This window comes from Pelodiscus sinensis, chromosome 19 (assembly GCF_052426305.1).
Source record: "Pelodiscus sinensis isolate ZL-2025 chromosome 19, ASM5242630v1, whole genome shotgun sequence".
NCBI classification, from domain to species: Eukaryota; Metazoa; Chordata; order Testudines; family Trionychidae; genus Pelodiscus; species Pelodiscus sinensis.
In genome coordinates, this window is record NC_143070.1 from 27,233,805 (window position 1) to 27,250,372 (window position 16,568).

General features: G+C 53.1%; 7 non-coding genes across 7 annotated transcripts; 4 read left to right on the top strand and 3 right to left on the bottom strand.

Moving 5' to 3' along the window:
* Window positions 1-734: 734 nt before the first annotated feature.
* Window positions 735-808, top strand: TRNAM-CAU (transfer RNA methionine (anticodon CAU)). Its single transcript has one exon. It is a non-coding gene; the product is annotated as a tRNA-Met (tRNA).
* Window positions 809-1,785: 977 nt separating this feature from the next.
* Window positions 1,786-1,858, top strand: TRNAV-AAC (transfer RNA valine (anticodon AAC)). Its single transcript has one exon. It is a non-coding gene; the product is annotated as a tRNA-Val (tRNA).
* A 7,208-nt stretch (window positions 1,859-9,066) lies between these two features.
* Window positions 9,067-9,139, top strand: TRNAR-UCG (transfer RNA arginine (anticodon UCG)). Its single transcript has one exon. It is a non-coding gene; the product is annotated as a tRNA-Arg (tRNA).
* An 854-nt stretch (window positions 9,140-9,993) lies between these two features.
* Window positions 9,994-10,075, top strand: TRNAS-UGA (transfer RNA serine (anticodon UGA)). Its single transcript has one exon. It is a non-coding gene; the product is annotated as a tRNA-Ser (tRNA).
* Window positions 10,076-11,634: 1,559 nt separating this feature from the next.
* Window positions 11,635-11,707, bottom strand: TRNAF-GAA (transfer RNA phenylalanine (anticodon GAA)). Its single transcript has one exon. It is a non-coding gene; the product is annotated as a tRNA-Phe (tRNA).
* A 1,631-nt stretch (window positions 11,708-13,338) lies between these two features.
* On the bottom strand, window positions 13,339-13,411 carry TRNAV-GAC (transfer RNA valine (anticodon GAC)). Its single transcript has one exon. It is a non-coding gene; the product is annotated as a tRNA-Val (tRNA).
* Window positions 13,412-14,347: 936 nt separating this feature from the next.
* On the bottom strand, window positions 14,348-14,421 carry TRNAM-CAU (transfer RNA methionine (anticodon CAU)). The gene has a single exon. It is a non-coding gene; the product is annotated as a tRNA-Met (tRNA).
* Between the last annotated feature and the right edge of the window lie 2,147 nt (window positions 14,422-16,568).

Consider the following 16,568-nt stretch of genomic DNA (forward strand, 5'->3'; position numbering starts at 1 on the left):
TCCCCAGGCCCTGAGCATGGTGCGGGCGAGGCCCATGGGGCAGTTTGCCTGGTGGGTTTGGGGGTGGAGAAGCTGTGAAGCTCTGTGAGTGGATAAGGTCCCTGGCTGAGCTGCGCCCCCTGCCGTGTGTGTGACTCAAACTGTCCCTCGTCCCCTTTTATGTATCTATTGTGCTTTCAGCTTCTTTCCTCAGGCACGTCCATCCCCCAGGGATCTTTTATTTTCCTTTGTGCCGCTCAGCCACAGACACAGCAGAAGGGTTTTCCTTCAGCCACCGGCCCCAGCCCCTCTCTCCAGGGAACTGCAGCCCCTCGGGCCAGGCAGCTGCTCCCAGCATTCAGGAGGTATCAGGCCAAGAAGAAACCGTCTGACACGGTGCTGCCAGGGAGGGGCCTCACTGCTAGTCGCTGTTCCTGTTCCAGGAGCAGAGCAAGTTTTGTCCTGGGCACCAATATTGAGCGTGTGCACCTGGGTGTATGTGAGCTCCCATGGCTGTGATAGTTTTTACACATGAAGGGAAATGCCCCCCTTGAACACCCCACACCTCCCACACACACGGCACTTCTCCTGAACTGCTGCCTCTCTGGGAGGTGGATGAACTGCAGGTGCGGGAGGAGTTCCCTGGCTAAAAGTCAGGCAGGCAAAGTCCAGCCTGTAACACCCAGAAGAGGGGATTTGCCTGTCTAGGGAGGGCGGGAAACATAAAGAGCCATTTTAAAGAGACTTTGGAGGAGGGCACCATGGCTTAGCTGGCTAAAGCACCTGCCTCATAAACAGGAGATCCTGGGTTCAACTCCCAGTGGTGCCTTGTTGTAACCTTTGCTCACATTTTCCTAGGTCCTTCTGGGACACAGAAGAGGCCTCCCCTGGCCACCCATGAAACTGCTGCTTCAGGAAAAGGCTGAGTGGGGAGGAGTGTTGGGAAGAAGGAAACCGCAAGCCTGGAGCAGGTGCAGAGGCTGCTGTGACTGGCACTGGCAAGGCAGGGCTCTGACTGCAATTGCTGGGACAGGAGAGCCAGCACCACACACCCTTGTGATTCCCTGGGGGTGTCAGCACCTAGGGAGCCTGAGGGTGAAACCTCTGCAGCTCCTGCAGCCATGGAGAGTCAGGGTATGTGGGTGTCACGTGCTTCTCATCTGTGGTATCCTTCTTCCCAACACTCCTCCCCAATCAGCCTTTTCCTGAACCAGCAGTTCCATGGGTGACCGGAGAGGCCTCTTCCGTGTCCCAGAAGGGTGTAGGAAAATGTGAGCAAAGGCTACAACAAGGCAACTCCAGAAATTGAACCCAGGATACCCTGTTTATTACACAAAGCTTCAGCCTGCCAAGCCATGGTGCCCTACTCAGACCCACTTGTGAACCGTTCTAGGTATGGTCCCAGATAACACCATTACCTCACAAAGTTCGGCCATTCCCCATTTCCCTCCTGCCTTCCCACCCTGGTGGTGTCTGGCTCCCTGGGCACAGAAGGCTACAGCTCAGTGGGCGGAGGCTTTAACATGCACATCTCCTCTGGGACTGCAGGTTTTGAAGTTCTGCAGGGTTGTGGAACGAAGAAATGCAGCGAACTTTTATTATTAGGCTTGTAACCCCCTTGGTCTCAGGGTCTAGGTTGGAGTTCCCAGGTGGGGGCCCTGCCTCCTTCAGTTTGGTCCCTTCCTGAGAGCACAAAACTGACAACAGAGAATTCCTTTGCCCCGCAGCAATCTCTGTTGGCCAAAGGGTTAGCAACCGAATATTTGCCCAAGTTTAAGTGCAGTAGCAGAAAACATTTTTATGTGTGTTTCTGTGGTGTAGTGGTTATCACATTTGCCTAACACACAAAAGGTCCCTGGTTCAAAGCCAGGCAGAAACACAGGGTCTTCTCTTATTGCAGTTCCCCTGGGTTCCCACAAGGCAGTTCCAGGGCCTGCCACCTGGTGCAGGGTTTGGCAGCATGTGTGCTGGCTTTCAGGAGCTTGTGGGAGACAGCTCAGCAGGTTAGGCTGAGATGGGGGGGGGGGAGCCCTGAGACTTCTCAGTGGTGCCTTGCCTGAGACCAGGTCATCGCGGCCACACAGTCTAGGGCCCACCCTGGCTGTGCACCTTCGGGGCAGTGTGGCTGTCACCTTTGATGCAAGACCCCAGCAACCCCATTCCCCTTGCTTTCTTCTCACCCAGCACCCCCGGCTTGCTTTGTTCCTGCTCCTTCATCCATGTTCCTTCTGCCCCCTTTCTCCTGACCACACACGGCTCCTTGGCGCTTCTCAAGCCAGGCCCTGCAAAGAGCCACCAGGCAGGAACCAGCCCTTTGAGCTCAGCTTGCACCGGATCTGGTAGTTTCCCACCACATCTCACCTGGGAAGAGGTGACTTGTTCTCCTTCCTTCTTACCTTACGTCTCCGTTCCCTTCAAAGGTCTCTGCTGCTCGGGACCCGCCTCCTCAGGGCACTGCCCCTCTGCCCCTGGGCTGGGAGCGGGAGACACCACAGTCTCTGCACTTGGGCTGAGAAGTCTCATTGGGACTCGTCTGTTGATGGCGTTAGTCAGCCCGAAGCCCAGCCGGATCCATTCCATAGCGCTGCCTGAGAGGGAGCTTTACAAGTGCCCAGTGTCCATTGGTATTTTCTGGGGCTCTGTGTAGGGGATTGGTCTTGGCCATCTTCTCCACGGGAAATGCCTCTTCTTTGGAACAGCAGCTCCCAGGAGTTCATGGAACTTCTTCTTCTCAGCTTGGGAAAGGGAAGACTAAGGGGTGATGGGAAAGATATTTGTGCTGTGAAAACAGCAGGGCCCCCAGGGAAACTGGTAAATAATCCCAGTGCAAAGGCCTGATGTTACCTGCCCCCACACAATTCACACGGCAAACCTGGCTCCCTGAGCACAGGGCGAGTCTGGGGGCTCATTGCTGGGCAGTGGGGTGAAGCAGCAAACCAGCCTTCTCCTGTGGGGCCTGTGAGTGTTGCTGAATCTGGGCCCCTGCACCTGGGCAATGGCAAACAAAAGGTCTGGGGGCCACACAGAGACCCCGCTGGGCTGAGCAGGAAGTGGCTGGGACTTTGCTTTGTCTTTGCCTGTGGGCTTGGCTGTCTGCAGCCTGGAAACCTCCTGGCTCCTCAGACCTCTGGTCTGGATGGAGCATTACCGAAGTGAGAATAATGGAATTGCTGTGTAGACGCTCCCATTGTTATTGCAGTATAATGGCCGTTATGCCCAAGGAACGCTGCTGTGTAGATGCAGCCTAAAAGAAATGCTTTCATGAGCATATGGGAGGAGCAAGGGCTCCTACAATGTCAGGAGAGATGGGGAAATGAGGTCACCTCTCTAGACATAAAAGAGATGATTTAAGAAAAGAGGATGTGTCAGGAGTGGGATTTGAACCCACATCTCCATTTGGAGACCAGAACACCCAACTAAGGGAAAGACAGGTCCTTGAGTCTAGCACCTTAGACCACGTGGGGAATTAGATCTAGGGGGAGATTTCTAGAGTCCCACAACAGCTGCTGCTCTCGTGCAGATGTGCACATCTGTCTGGGGTTACTGGGCAACTGGCCTGCTTTCTCTCCCCGCCAACGTGGGCAAAGCGGCATCACTGGCTCAGGGGTTCCTCTCCTCAGCGCGCTGCAGAGAAAGCTCTTCTGTGTTAAAGGGCCTCAGGGAGCTCAGAGCAGAGGGAGCTGGGAATCTAGTCCCATTGATTCCCTCAACACACACACACAGTCCCAGCCCCAAGCCCCCCCACATCCCTAATCCTGTGCCCTGACTCCCATATCCTCCCACATCCTCACCCCTGCCCTGAGCCCCACCCCCAACATACAATCCCTAAATCCCTGCCTTGAGCCTCTCACACTCCACACCACACTTTAATTTCTCATAGGTACTGTCCTATCACAACTCCTCCTCAGACTTCCTGCCTTAACCCTCACCCCAGCCCAAAAGGTAGTGCCCAAAAGAACATTCCCTGTAAGAAATGTGTCACTTTCATCCCCTGGGAGCAGCTCAGCCAGGCAAAGGGGCTGCCTGGGGCAGGACATTCGCCCGGAAGGGCAGGGATGAGTCTGGCAGTGACATCACAAGGGCCTTTTGCAGCCCCTCAGCTTATTGGCTAAGGGAGGTTGGGAGGTGATGACCTCACAGAGAGTCCATGACAATGGCCAGGTGGGACAGGCTGCAGGGCAGAGGAAACCTCAGAGACTTTGCTGCAGGGAGTCTCAGAGCCCCCCATGGCTTTGCTGCAGGGAGTCTCCTTCTGGAGATCTGCCCTTGAGGCCAGAGAGAGAATGAGGGTCACAAGCACGAGTGTGAGGAGGAGCCTCCTTGGAGTTTTCTCCTTTCCCTTGACTAGCTGACCTAGAAGACAGACGTCCCCATGGAGAAGGTAAGAGCCTCCAAGAGGGGCCCTGCTGTTACAGCAGGGGAATTAGCTCAAGTGGTAGAGCGCTTGCTTAGCATGCGAGAGGTAGTAGAATCAATACCCACTTTCTCCACTTCTGGCAAAAAATCCCTATTTTTCTTTTCACAAAGGTACAGCCAGCCAGTGGGCTAAATGTCTCCAGTAGCCCCCTCGTGCTTCCTACTTTGTCTCCCCGAAAACCAGCAGAAAGCTGCTGGGACTCTGCCTGGCAGTAACAGAAGCGTTACTCACAGAAGGATTTTTAGCACTCAGGAAAGTGCCGGCTACACAGGGGAGAGGCAGCGGCTCCCTCCACATGGTCTCCAGCCGGCTCCCTGGGGATGGGGCCTTGGCTGCTTCCTTGCTGGCCTAAGAAGAGAGCTCTTTGAGCTCCATGATCCTCCTCACAAAGCTGATTGGCTGGCTGAGAATGCCACTCAAGGGCACAATCACTCAGCTCCCTGGGATGCACTGAGTGATGGAGCAGACGGACGGGAGGTGTCGGTGGAGCAGGTCACCCACCTGGCCCCTGAGCTCAGCCCATGCGGGAGGCAGCCAGGCAGCTGGGAGGGAGTCAGAGCCGGGCAGGACCAGGGGACGGGAAAGAGGCAAGTCAGAGAACAGAGACAGGGGAGCAAGAAAGAACATCCACAAATCCAGCCTAACTCCTTGGCCGGCTGCCATGTGAACCACGACTCTATCCACCGCCAGCCCACAGCGCTTTCCCCACCCTGCAGCCCAGCCCCACAGCTGCTCACTGAGCCCTGCCCAGCCAGCAGCTCAGGACTCTGCCCATGGAACTGCCATGTCTTCTCCAGAGCCCTCCAGCATTTCAACGGGCACAGAGAGGAGCCTGCTGCACCTAGAGAAATGCCAAAACACAGGACTGAAGCCGGGACCTTTAGATGGCCAGTCCAATGCTCACTGAGCTGAGCTACTGTGGCTGCTACAAGCTGGTTCTCTTGGCCTCTAATTCTCTTTCCCAGGTGCTTGGCAGCCCTGCCCCACACAAGCCATGCTCTGCCCAGGAAGGCAAGACAAGCATTTCCCTCCCCGCACTGTTTGACTCACTTCCTCCCCCCTTTCGTGCCTTAGCTCCTGGGCTGACCTAGTGGCTGAAGTGGTCGGCACCGTGGGGAGGAAATTGGGCAGCTAAACCCTGTTGGGAAAACTCCTGGTGCGACTCGCTTCCCTGCCAACTGAGCCCTCTGGGGCCTTCACTCCTCATCTGCAGCCCCTTGCTCCCTGCCTGGGCAGCTCCAGGATCCATGATTCCCCTGACGCCTGTTGAGCAGCCCCTGCCAGCCTGGCCCTGTGGTGCCCTCGCTCCTGAGTTGCAGCCCCTGCCGTCCAGCTGGAGTAAGAATTTGATATCTGTTTATATTTGTATTTCTGGTTTAATGATGTAGCAATGTGGGATTTCTGTTAAGGCAGGGATAGAGTTTTAGGCCTTTGGTTCAATATCTATTTCTTTGTTCTAAGGTTTAGCAAGTGAGAGACAGAATCTTGTCTTGTGTCCATGTTAATGAGATTAGAGGAATGCTGGCGGCTCCAGTCTCAGTGTGATTGGTTTGATTAGGGCCTAATTTACAATGCCTTTTGCATTTGCTCAATATAAAACACTATTGTTTATATTCTTCTTTGAAGGCCTCTGTACAAGCAGGGCTGTTTGTGTGTGAATGAGGAGTGTGTGGGGCTGGAAGAGATGAGGAGTGAAGGCCTTTGTGAGAGCCAGATGGCCAAGAAAGGTGGGAGTAATGCAAGTGAAGACAGACTGACTGGAGTCAGAAAAGCCATCAAGTATGCATCCATGATTAACAAAAGGCAAACTGACGACTTTAAAGGTGAAGGTTGGCATCCCTGAAAACAATCGATTGAATGCAGGACAGGATAACTCTCGGAGATGTTTGGAATCGTAACTTCAAAAGAAAACACACTGGACACAGACTGACAAAGCAAAACCATGGACTTCAACAGAGGAAAGGGTTATAAAAGCCGGGTGCTTGTCATGGAACTTTAGGTTCGTCTTGCCAACAACTCCAGGAGCATCGGATTTCAACCGACAGAGCCCGGCTCCCCTCTGCGATCAGTCTGGCTGTCCAGTAGATTGATTCAGACTCTGGACTGGGGACTATAACATCATCTGGCGGGACTGTGTGTATGTGTGTGTGTCGGTGGTTGGGTGACTGAAAAGCAGATGCTACTGTTCTCAACCCATGCAGCGTGCTGCCTTCTCCCCTATAAAAGATCTCATGTGCTTTATTTAAGCATAACAGTCTCTCCCAGCCCCACAGGGCCCCTCACTCCCAAGCCAGAGCCCAGGATCCCTCTAAGCCAAGGGTGTCCAAACTTTTTTCAAAGAGGGCCAGATTTGAAGAAGTGAACATGCGTGAGGGCCAACCATTTTGCCTGTCATTCTTTGAACCATTAAAATTAAATGCAAATTAACTATTTTATGCAAAGTTTATTGCAAACGGCATACTTTTCATTTCGTCACATGGATGACAAAGCTAAACAGGTGTTAAATCACTCTGCCTTTCATATCTGAAGGCCAGATGAAAAAAAAATCCAGGAAGCTGAAATATATGTCAGGAACATTGTAAAGTACATTACATATTATCAACTTTTAAGTTCAAAAAATATGAACAGGAACATAACACCAACTATACATGTTGTGTCCAAATATATTTATAACTGATTTAGACCAACTGACATTAACTGAGATTTTACAATGTATTCATCTCAATTGAAAAAAAAACTTGCCTACACTAATGTGAAGGGTGAAACTGAGATCTGGACTGCAGCACAGGAGAGCGCATGGCACGCTGGCCTCACGGCGGCACGGGGGCAGGGCGAACCCGCAGCCAAGCGGGGGAGCGGGGCTGCGGACGTGCCCTGCATGGCAGGCTTTAGGACTGCAGCGGCCGCCATAGACGGTGGCGGCACGGCCGGAAGCGGCGCGCTGCGCGCGCCAGTTCAAAGGAATGCCGGGAAGCCAGGAGAGGGGGAGGAAGCGGGGGCTGTCCCTGCACTCTCAGCCCCAAAGCGGGGTCAGAGAGTGCAGGGCACGCTGGCCTCAAGGCGGCCCGGGGGCAGGGCGAACCTGCAGCCAAGCGGGTCTGCGGACGTGCCCTACAGGGCAGGGTCTAGGACCGCGGCGGCAGCGCGGCCCGAAGCGGCGCGCTGCGTGCGCCAGTTAAAAGGAGCACCGGGGAGCCGGGAGAAGCGGGGGCCGTATTAAATCCGACCGCGGGCCGGACTTTGAACATGCCTGCTCTAAGCTGTGTGGCATCCCGGCAGCTACTTAATGACCCTCCCCAGCCAGGGACTCAGGACTCTGCACATGGAGCTGCCTCAGCTACAGCAGCAGCTAAACTCTCCCTGCCAGCCAGACCCTCCTGCCAGTCGGGTCTCGCTGCCCATTCTCTTCCCCCCATCGACGGCCAGCAGAGCCACCCGACCACGGGAAACAGCCGCACGAGTGGCCCTTTCAGAAAGGAGCCTCAGGCAGCTGAAGGCACATTGTGGGCTCTGGAACGAGGTGTGTGGGGCAGGCAAACAGCTCGCGGGTGGGGGAATTAGCTCAAGTGGCAGAGCTCTCACTCACCATGTGCAAGGCAGGGGGATCCATATTCCCCAGTGATAGTGGAATCCTCACTTCCCCTTTCACAGGCAGAGCCGGCCAGGGGACTAAGAGCCTCCTGTGGCCCCTCCCTCTCCTACTTGATCTCTCCACTGGGGCAGAAAGCTCCTGGGCCACATCCCAGAGGCAACTTGCAGGTGGAGCAGAATTAGCCGCATTGGAAAAGTGCTGCCTGTGCTCCATGGTCTGTGCTGTGCAGAAGAACAAGAACCACATCCAGCTGGGGAGGAATGGCCACAATCCATCTTTTGGAGTTTGATTTAGCAAGTCCATCTGAGACTCGCCAAATCAAACTCAGAGGGAGAGGGCTCCCCCACCAGCTTCCGGCACTTCTGCTCTTTAGGTGTGTCTAGACTACCTAGTTTTGTCGACAAAAGTGGACTTTTGTCGACAAAACAATACCAGCGTCTACACTACCGCGGAGTTCTGTCGACATAACGTCGACAGAACTCCGCGGTTTTGTCGACGCTGGTATACCTCATTTTACGAGGCATAACACTTTCTGTCGACAGAACTCTGTTGACAGAAGGTGTTATTGCCTGTAACACTGCGTCCAGACTACGGAGTTCTGTCGACAAAGCGGCTTGCTTTGTCGACAGAACTCCATGTGTCTGGACGCAAATTGTTGATGGAAGTTTTGTCGACAGTATCTGTCGACAAAACTTCCGTCGACAAAACGCGGTAGTCTAGATGTAGCTTTTGTTCCCTTTGGCTTTCTGCTGCTGCTGGTGGGGGGGGGGGGGCAAAAATGGGCCCCAATTAATTATGCAAATGAGCATGGCAATAAGATAATCTGTACTTCATTTGCATGAGCTTTTGGGGAAGAGAGATGCAGTATGGAGATAGCCTAGGTGGTAGAGAGCCGTGAAGTAACATAGACTCAGGAAAAATCCCTGGGCTGCAATCCTTAGTTACACAAAATAAGAATAATTCACTAGCTCAGACGTGATTTCTAAACCGTCAAACAAGGAAAATAATAAAACCTGATGGAGTAGGGAGACTTTTACCTACCCACACATTTCAAGAAGTCCAATTCTATGTAAGGCAAGACTGTGTGGCCTAATGGATAAGGCATCTGACTTCGGATCAGAAGATTGAGGGTTCAAGTCCCTTCACAGTTGCATTTACCTTCCTTTATTGATGCTTGTGGATCCTGCTGTCTTTGGCCTGGAAAGGTCCTATGTAACAATGTGTTTTTTCTGTAACCCTATGGTAAGGCCTGTAGCTATTTAGTAGGTCTAAACTAAAGCCTTCTTCTACAGCCAGACTGAAGAGCAGCAGCAATTAGCTGTAAAGCCTGGAGTCACATGCTCACATTCCATCTAAATGACATTGAAATAGTGTCACACTAGGCTGTGAGAAGGGCTCTTATCTTAGTGGCACCCACTGTCACCAGGCAAGAAGGAGATCTCAAGGTGGGTAGAGAAAACTTAATTACCAGTGTTTTGTCTGGCATAAGACTGCTTACCAATAGCTGTGTTTGTCCAATTGGCATTCTATGATTCTTGTCCTCACTTTCCTATTGTTTGTCTGTGTGATAGTCTGGTTTGGATCTGTTTCTGACTGCTGTGTGATTGACTTTGTGTGGTGTAAATCAACTAAGGCGGTGGGGTATGATTGCTTAGGTCATTCTGTTACAGTATATTCAGATTGGTTAGTGAAATTATACTAAAATAACTGGTTAAGGAAGAACTAAGCAGTATTGAGTTTCTCTGTATAAATTGAGGTCCAAGAAGGAGACCAGCAAGAAGAAGAAAAGGGGAGAAGAGAAGAGGAAAGAAAAGGGAAAGGAAGACCAAGCAGGAGGAGAGAAGACCTTGAAGCAGAACTCACCTCCAAAGCAGCCTAAGAGCAGAACAACCGGGACTCCTCTGCACAGCTGTTGAAATGGTTTGCTGTGTGAATTCTATGGCAGCTGACATTAGGTCCTATGTAACAATTATTTACCAGTTTACCTGTCTCAATATTGCCCAAAGCTGTGATTGCCGAGTGGTTAAGGTATTGGACTTGAAATCCAATAGGGTTTCCCTGTGTAGGTTTAAATCCTGCTCACAGCAAGGCCTGTGTTTTGGCCACACCCCTTCCTAGGGCAACAGCTGAGTTACCAGCAGTGGGGCTGTTAGTGTCAGTATCTAACTAATTGCACCATTAGGCCATGTCTTCACTCAGGTAGAGATTTCTGCCACAATCCATCTTGGGGGCTATGTCTACACTGAAGGCTTTTTGCGCAAAAACTTGCAGTGTGTCTACACTGCACACACATTCTTGCACAAGTAAATTGACAGTAGAGCATCAGAAAACAGGGCTTCTTCTGGAAGGGTTATTCCTCTCCCCACAAGAGCGCAGTGTAGACAGGTAACATGAATTTCTTACGCAAGAAGCCCCTATGGTTAAAATGACACTCTACTTTGACTTAGATCCCCAGGAGGCGCTGGGGAGTAATTACTTTGTATGGCCCTGGGCAGGAGCTATTTTGAAATAGCAGCAGTGGAGCATCCACATTACCGCTATTTCAACTAGTTATTTCGGAAGAGGCGTTATCCCTTGTGCGATGAGGTTTACAGATTTGGAACTAAGCCATGGCTGGCTTTTGAGGTGAATGAGTAGGAAGCGAGAGAGGTGACTGGAGACTCTTTGCACTCTGGATGGCTCTGTTTGTGAAAAAAATAGGGACCACGCAACGCTGCAGAATGTGGGTATTGATCCCTCTGTCTCTTACATACGAAGTAAGCGCTCTACCACTTGAGTTAACTCCCCTAGTGTACAAAGGCCAAACTTCTTGGTGACTCTTCCCTTCTCCACAGGGATGTCTGTCTTCTAGGTCAGTTAGTCGTGGGAAAGGAGAAGGCTCCAATGAGGCTCCTCCTCACACTCGTGCTTGTGACCCTCATTCACTCTCTGGCCTCAAGGGCAAATCTCAAGAAGGAGACTCCCTGCAGCAAAGTCAGGGGGGCATTTCTGAGATGGCCCCTGCCCTGCAGCCTGTCCCACCTGGCCATTGTCATGGACTCTCTGTGAGGTCACCTCCTCCCAACCTCTTTTAGCCAATAAGCTGAGGGGCTGCAAAAGGCCCTTGTGACGTCCTGAAAATAATCGGCGTAACGGCATTCCGCAGGAGTGTTTTCCTTGCACTAGAAGGGGCAGTGTAGACAGCTTCTTCTGGTGCAAGACCTTCTTCCACAAATATGGTGGCTCATTAGCGATATTCCACGTTTAGCCTCATTTGCATATTACTCATGCAAGAAGCCGCAAGTGTAGCCATAGCCTTCTTGTCAGCTCCCTGCAAAACACCTCACAACGGTGAGTGAGGGTGAGAGTGGATAAACCCAGCTGTGCTGCAGAGAAGCTGTTAGATGGGGAAAGAGAGGGGCCCCCTTGGCCTCACTGAGCAACTCACACATATAAGAAAACTGCGGTTAAAACAGCTCAGCTGTCCTTCTTAGGGGGCTGGTTTGATGCTGCTCAAAAGTGAACTGTTACCTTCCCTGGCAGAGGAGAGGCAGGACTTGCTGGCTCCAAGGTGGAGCTGCAGGGCAGACAAAGCCCTTCCAGGAGGCACAGCTGGGCTCTTCACAGAGAAGCCAAACAAGAGATAAGCCTCAAGGGCAAAGGCTTTTGCCAAACCCTGGGATTGAACCAGGGACCTTTAGATCTTCAGTCTAACGCTCTTCCCACTGAGCTACTTTGGCACTTAACAGCCCCTCACGCCCCCTTGTGAGGCTGCCACTTCGTCAGACTCAAGGACTTGTCTTTCCCTCAGTTGGGTGGTCTGGTCCCCAAATGGAGACGTGGGTTCAAATCCCACTCCTGACATATCTTCTGTTTAATATCTAGAGAGGTGACCTCATTTCCCCATCTCCCCTGACATTGTAGGAGCCCTTGCTCCTCCCACATGCTCATGAAAGCATTTCTCTTAGGCTGCATCTATACAGCAGCGTTCCTTGGGCATAACGGCCATTACACTGCAATAACAATGGGAGCGTCTACACAGCAATTCCATTATTCCGACGTCTGTAACGCTCCATCCAGACCAGTGGTCTGAGGAGCCAGGAGGTTTCCAGGCTGCAGACAGACAAGCCCAGAGGCAAAGACAAAGCAAAGTCCCAGCCACTTCCTGCTCAGCCCAGCGGGGTCTCTGTGTGGCCCCCAGACCTTTTGTTTCCCATTGCCCAGGTGCAGGGGCCCAGATTCAGCAACACTCACAGGCCCCACAGGAGGAAGCTGGTTTGCTGCTTCACCCCACGGCCCAGCAATGAGCCCCCAGACTCGCCCTGTGCTCAGGGAGTCAGGTTTGCTGAGGGAATTGTGTGGGGGCAGGTAACATCAGGCCTGGGCACTGGGATTATTTACCAGTTTCCCTGGGGGCCCTGCTGTTTTCACAGCACAAATATCTTTCCCCTCACCCTTTAGTCGTCCCTTTCCCAAGCTGAGAAGAAGAAGTTCCATGAACTCGTGTGAGCTGCTGTTCCAAAGAAGAGGCATTTCCCGTGGAAAAGATGGCCAAGCCCAATCCCCTACACAGAGCCCCAGAAAATACCAGTGGACACTGGGCACTTGTAAAGCTCCCTCTCGGGCAGTGCTACGGAATGGATCCGGCTGGCCATCGGGCTGACTAACCCATCCACAGACGAGTCCCAGTGAGACTTCTCAGCCCAAGTGCAGAGACTGTGCAGTCTCCCACTCCCAGCCCAGTGGCACCCCAGCCCAGTGGCAGAGGGGCAGCGTCCTGAGGAGGCAGGTCCCGAGGCAGCGGAGACCTTTGAAGGGAACAGAAACGTAAGGTCAGAAGGAAGGAGAACAAGTCACCTCTTCTCAGGTGAGATGTGGTGGGAAACTCCCAGATCCGGTGCAAGCCGAGCTCCAAGGGCTGGTTCCTGCCCTGGTGGCTTCTTGCAGGGCCTGGCTTGAGAAGCACCAAGGAGCCATGTGTGGCCAGGAGAAAGGGTGCAGAAGGAACGTGGATGCAGGAGCAGGGTGGGGGGAGCAGGAAGAAGGGAGGGTGTCAAAGGAAGCTGTGGGTGCTGGGTGGGAAATGGGGTGGCTGGGGTCTGGACATGAGGCAGGATGTTATGTGGCTTTGTGTCAGTAGTGGCACTTCCAGGGTAGGCCCTGGACTGAGTGGCTGCAATGACCTGGTCCCAGGTAAGGGACTGCTGAGAACTCAGCCCCAGCCCTGCCTCTTCCCATCTCAGCCTAACCTGTTTACCTCTCCCACATGCTCCTGAAAGCCAGCACACAGGCCACCCAGCCCTGCACCAGGGGGCAGGCCCTGAAACTGCCTTGTGGGCACCCAGGGGAACAGCAATAAGAGAAGACCCTGTGTTTCTGCCTGACTTTGAACCAGGGACCTTTCACATGTCAGGCAAACATGATAACCACTACACCACAGAAACACGCTTAACAGGGATTTCTGCTGCCGCACTTAAACTTGAGCAAATATTCGGTTGCTAACCCTTTAACCAACAGAGATTGCTGCAGGGCAAAGGAATTCTCTGTTGTCAATTTTGTGCCCTCAGGAAGGGACCAAACTGAAAGAGGCTGGGCCCCCACCTGGGGACTCCAACCTAGACCCTGAGACCAAGGGGTTTACAAGCCAGAGAATCAAAGTTTCCTCCATTTCTCCCTCCCACAACCCTGCAGAACCTCAAGGGCAACTGTACAGCCCCAGTGGCTGGGGGAGATGAGCACGTTACAGCCTCTGCCCACTGAGCTGTAGCCTTCTGTGCCCAGGGAGCCAGACACCGCCAGGGTGGGAAGGCAGGAGGGAAATGGGGAATGGCCGAACTTTGTGAGACAATGGTGTTGTCTGGGACCATAGAGTAGAACAGTTTAGAGGTGGGTCTGAGTAGGGCACCGTGGCTTAGCTGGCTAAAGCACTTGCCTCATAAACAGGAGATCCTTGTTGTAACCTTTGCTCACATTTATTTATGCCCTTCTGAGACACAGGAGAGGCCTCCCTTGGCCACCCCTGGAACTGCTGGTTCTGGAAAAGGCTGAGTGGGGAGGAGTGTTGGGAAGAAGGAAACAACAAGTGAGAAGCACCTGATGCCCACATGCCCTGACTCTCCATGGCTGCAGGCTGCAGAGGTTGAACCCTCAAGCTCTCTAGGTGCTGACACCCCCAGGGAATCACAAGGGTGTGTGGAGCTGGCTCTCCTGTCCCAGCAGTTGCAGTTAGAGCCCTGCTGTGCCAGTCACCTCTGCACTGGCTCCAGGCTTTTAGCCTCTCCCCTCAGCCTTTTCCTGAAACAGCAGTTCCATGGGTGGCCAGGAGAGACCTTTTCTGTGTCCCAGAAGGGCATAAGTAAATGTGAGCAAAGGTTACAACAAGGCACCACTGGGACTTGAACCCAGGATCTCCTGTTTATGAGGCAGGTGCTTTAGCCAGCTAAGCCATGGTGCCCTCTGCCAAAGGCTCTTTAAAATGGCTCTTTATGTTTCCAGACAACACTTTTGACTCCCAAAGTGCAGCCGTTCCCCACTTCCCTCCAGCCATCGAACCCAAGCGGTGTCTGGCTCCCTGGGCACAGAAAGCTACAGCTCAGTGGGCAGGGGGCTTTGGCTTCCTTGCCCATGGGATGCTGTTGCAGGAAGGGCTGCTCAGCAGGGACGGGGTTCACCTGTTGAGGAAGGGAAGAGTATTTGGGTCCAGACTGGCTAACCTAGTGAGGAGGCTTTAAACTAGGTTTGATGGGGGCAGGTGCCCAAAGCCCACAGGTAAGTGAACAACAGGGATACCTGGGAGATGGATCAGAAATGGGAGAGAGCAGGGGCTGTAACTGCAGAGATAAAGGAGGGACAAGGGACCACTAGGAAGCAAAATCTAATCTGTGCCTTAGATGCTGGTACAGACACACAGGATGATGTGTAATAAGCAGGAAGCAGTTGGTATCACAGGGACGTGGTGGGATAATACACTTTATTGGTATATTGGCACAGAAGGACACAGCTTGCTCAGGAAGGATTGGCAGGACAAAAGGGAGGAGGAGTTTCCTTCGATATGAAACATGCGAACACTTGGCCTGAGGTGGAGATGGACACAGGAGACTTTTCAGGAGTCTCTGGGTAAGATTAAAGGGGTAAAACCCCAGAGTGATATCACACTAGGCGTCTATTACAGACACCTCCCCAGGCAGAAGAGGTGCATGAGGCTTTTTAAACAATTAACAAAATCATCCAAAGTGCAGCTGGTTTCACTCACACTCAGCCTCACCCACAGCTGGGAGGCAGTTTGCTGTGAGCTGAAAAGAAAGTGCCTGGTAGAACCAAGGCTGAGGATGCTTCTGTGTCCAGATGTGCAAACAGCTGGCAGCCAAGTGCTGGTCTGTTCCTGCCCTCCCCAGGCAAGTGAATCCCCTCCTCTGGGTGTTACAGGCAGGACTTTGCCTGTCTGGCTTTTAGCCAGGGAACTTTTCTATGCCGGGCAAAAGTGACACCCCCTGCACTGCAGAAACCAGCCCACTGACTATTGCAAAGAGGCCCCTAGAAGCACTTAGCCGCCTTGTTGGCTGTGCCTGTAAAACAAAGGAAAAAGCAAATATCTGTCACTGGAGAATGTGGGCATCGATCCCACTGCCTCTCACATGCAAAGCAAGCGCTCTACCACTTGAGCTAATTCCCCTGCCTGTGACCATGTTCACTGTCCCACCCACCTTGTCCCAGAGCACACAACGTTCCTTCTGTTAAACCCTCATCTAAAACTTGACAAATACCCAGAGAAGTTGCGGTTCCCTTTACAAGACTCTGCACAGCTCAGTTCCAATCAGCCGGTCTTCCCTAGAGCCCAGAACATCGACTGCGGCAGCGTCGCTCTTACGCCCAGTGTAGACACGGCCTTAGAGTGTCACAAACCAGCCCCGGGCACATTCCTGGCTAGGACCAGTCACAGTCTGGGCTCAGTGAGGGTTCGTCCTACCTGAGACGTGTGTGACACAAAAGCCTCCTGTTCCCTGCCCAGTCCCCAACACTGGCTGCAGACCCAGCGATATTTGGTGCCTTGGCTGCTGTCCCCGCTGGCAGGGAGCTGTCCCGCACCCGCAGTTCATCCGCCTCCCGGAGAGGCAGCAGCTCTGTGAGGGGGAGAAGCCGGGGAATTTCCCTGCATGTGTAAAAACCATCACTGCCGGCCCGGGCTGGGCCAGTGCGCTGGCATCCCTCATGTCTGGAACATCTGCCAGGGAAAAACTGAAACCGCATCAGGAGATAAGAGGTCAGGGTCCCCCCCAGCAGGAGCTATAGGGAATGGGCTACCTCTACTTCTCCATACCAGGAAATACTGGACCAGGGGTCCCTCCACCCCTCTCCAAGAGGAGCTATGGCACCAGGGGACCCTCCACCCCCCAGCAGGCACCAATGGGGGCTCACACACAAACAGGTGCACACGCCCTCAATAACGGTGCCCAGGGCAAAACTTGCTCTGCTCCTGGACCAGGAACAGTGACTAGCAGTGAGGCCCCTCCCTGGCAGCACCGTGTCAGACGGTTTCTTCTCGGCCTGGTACCTCCTGAATGCCGGGAGGAGCCGCCTGGGTCGAGGGGCTGCAGTTCCCTG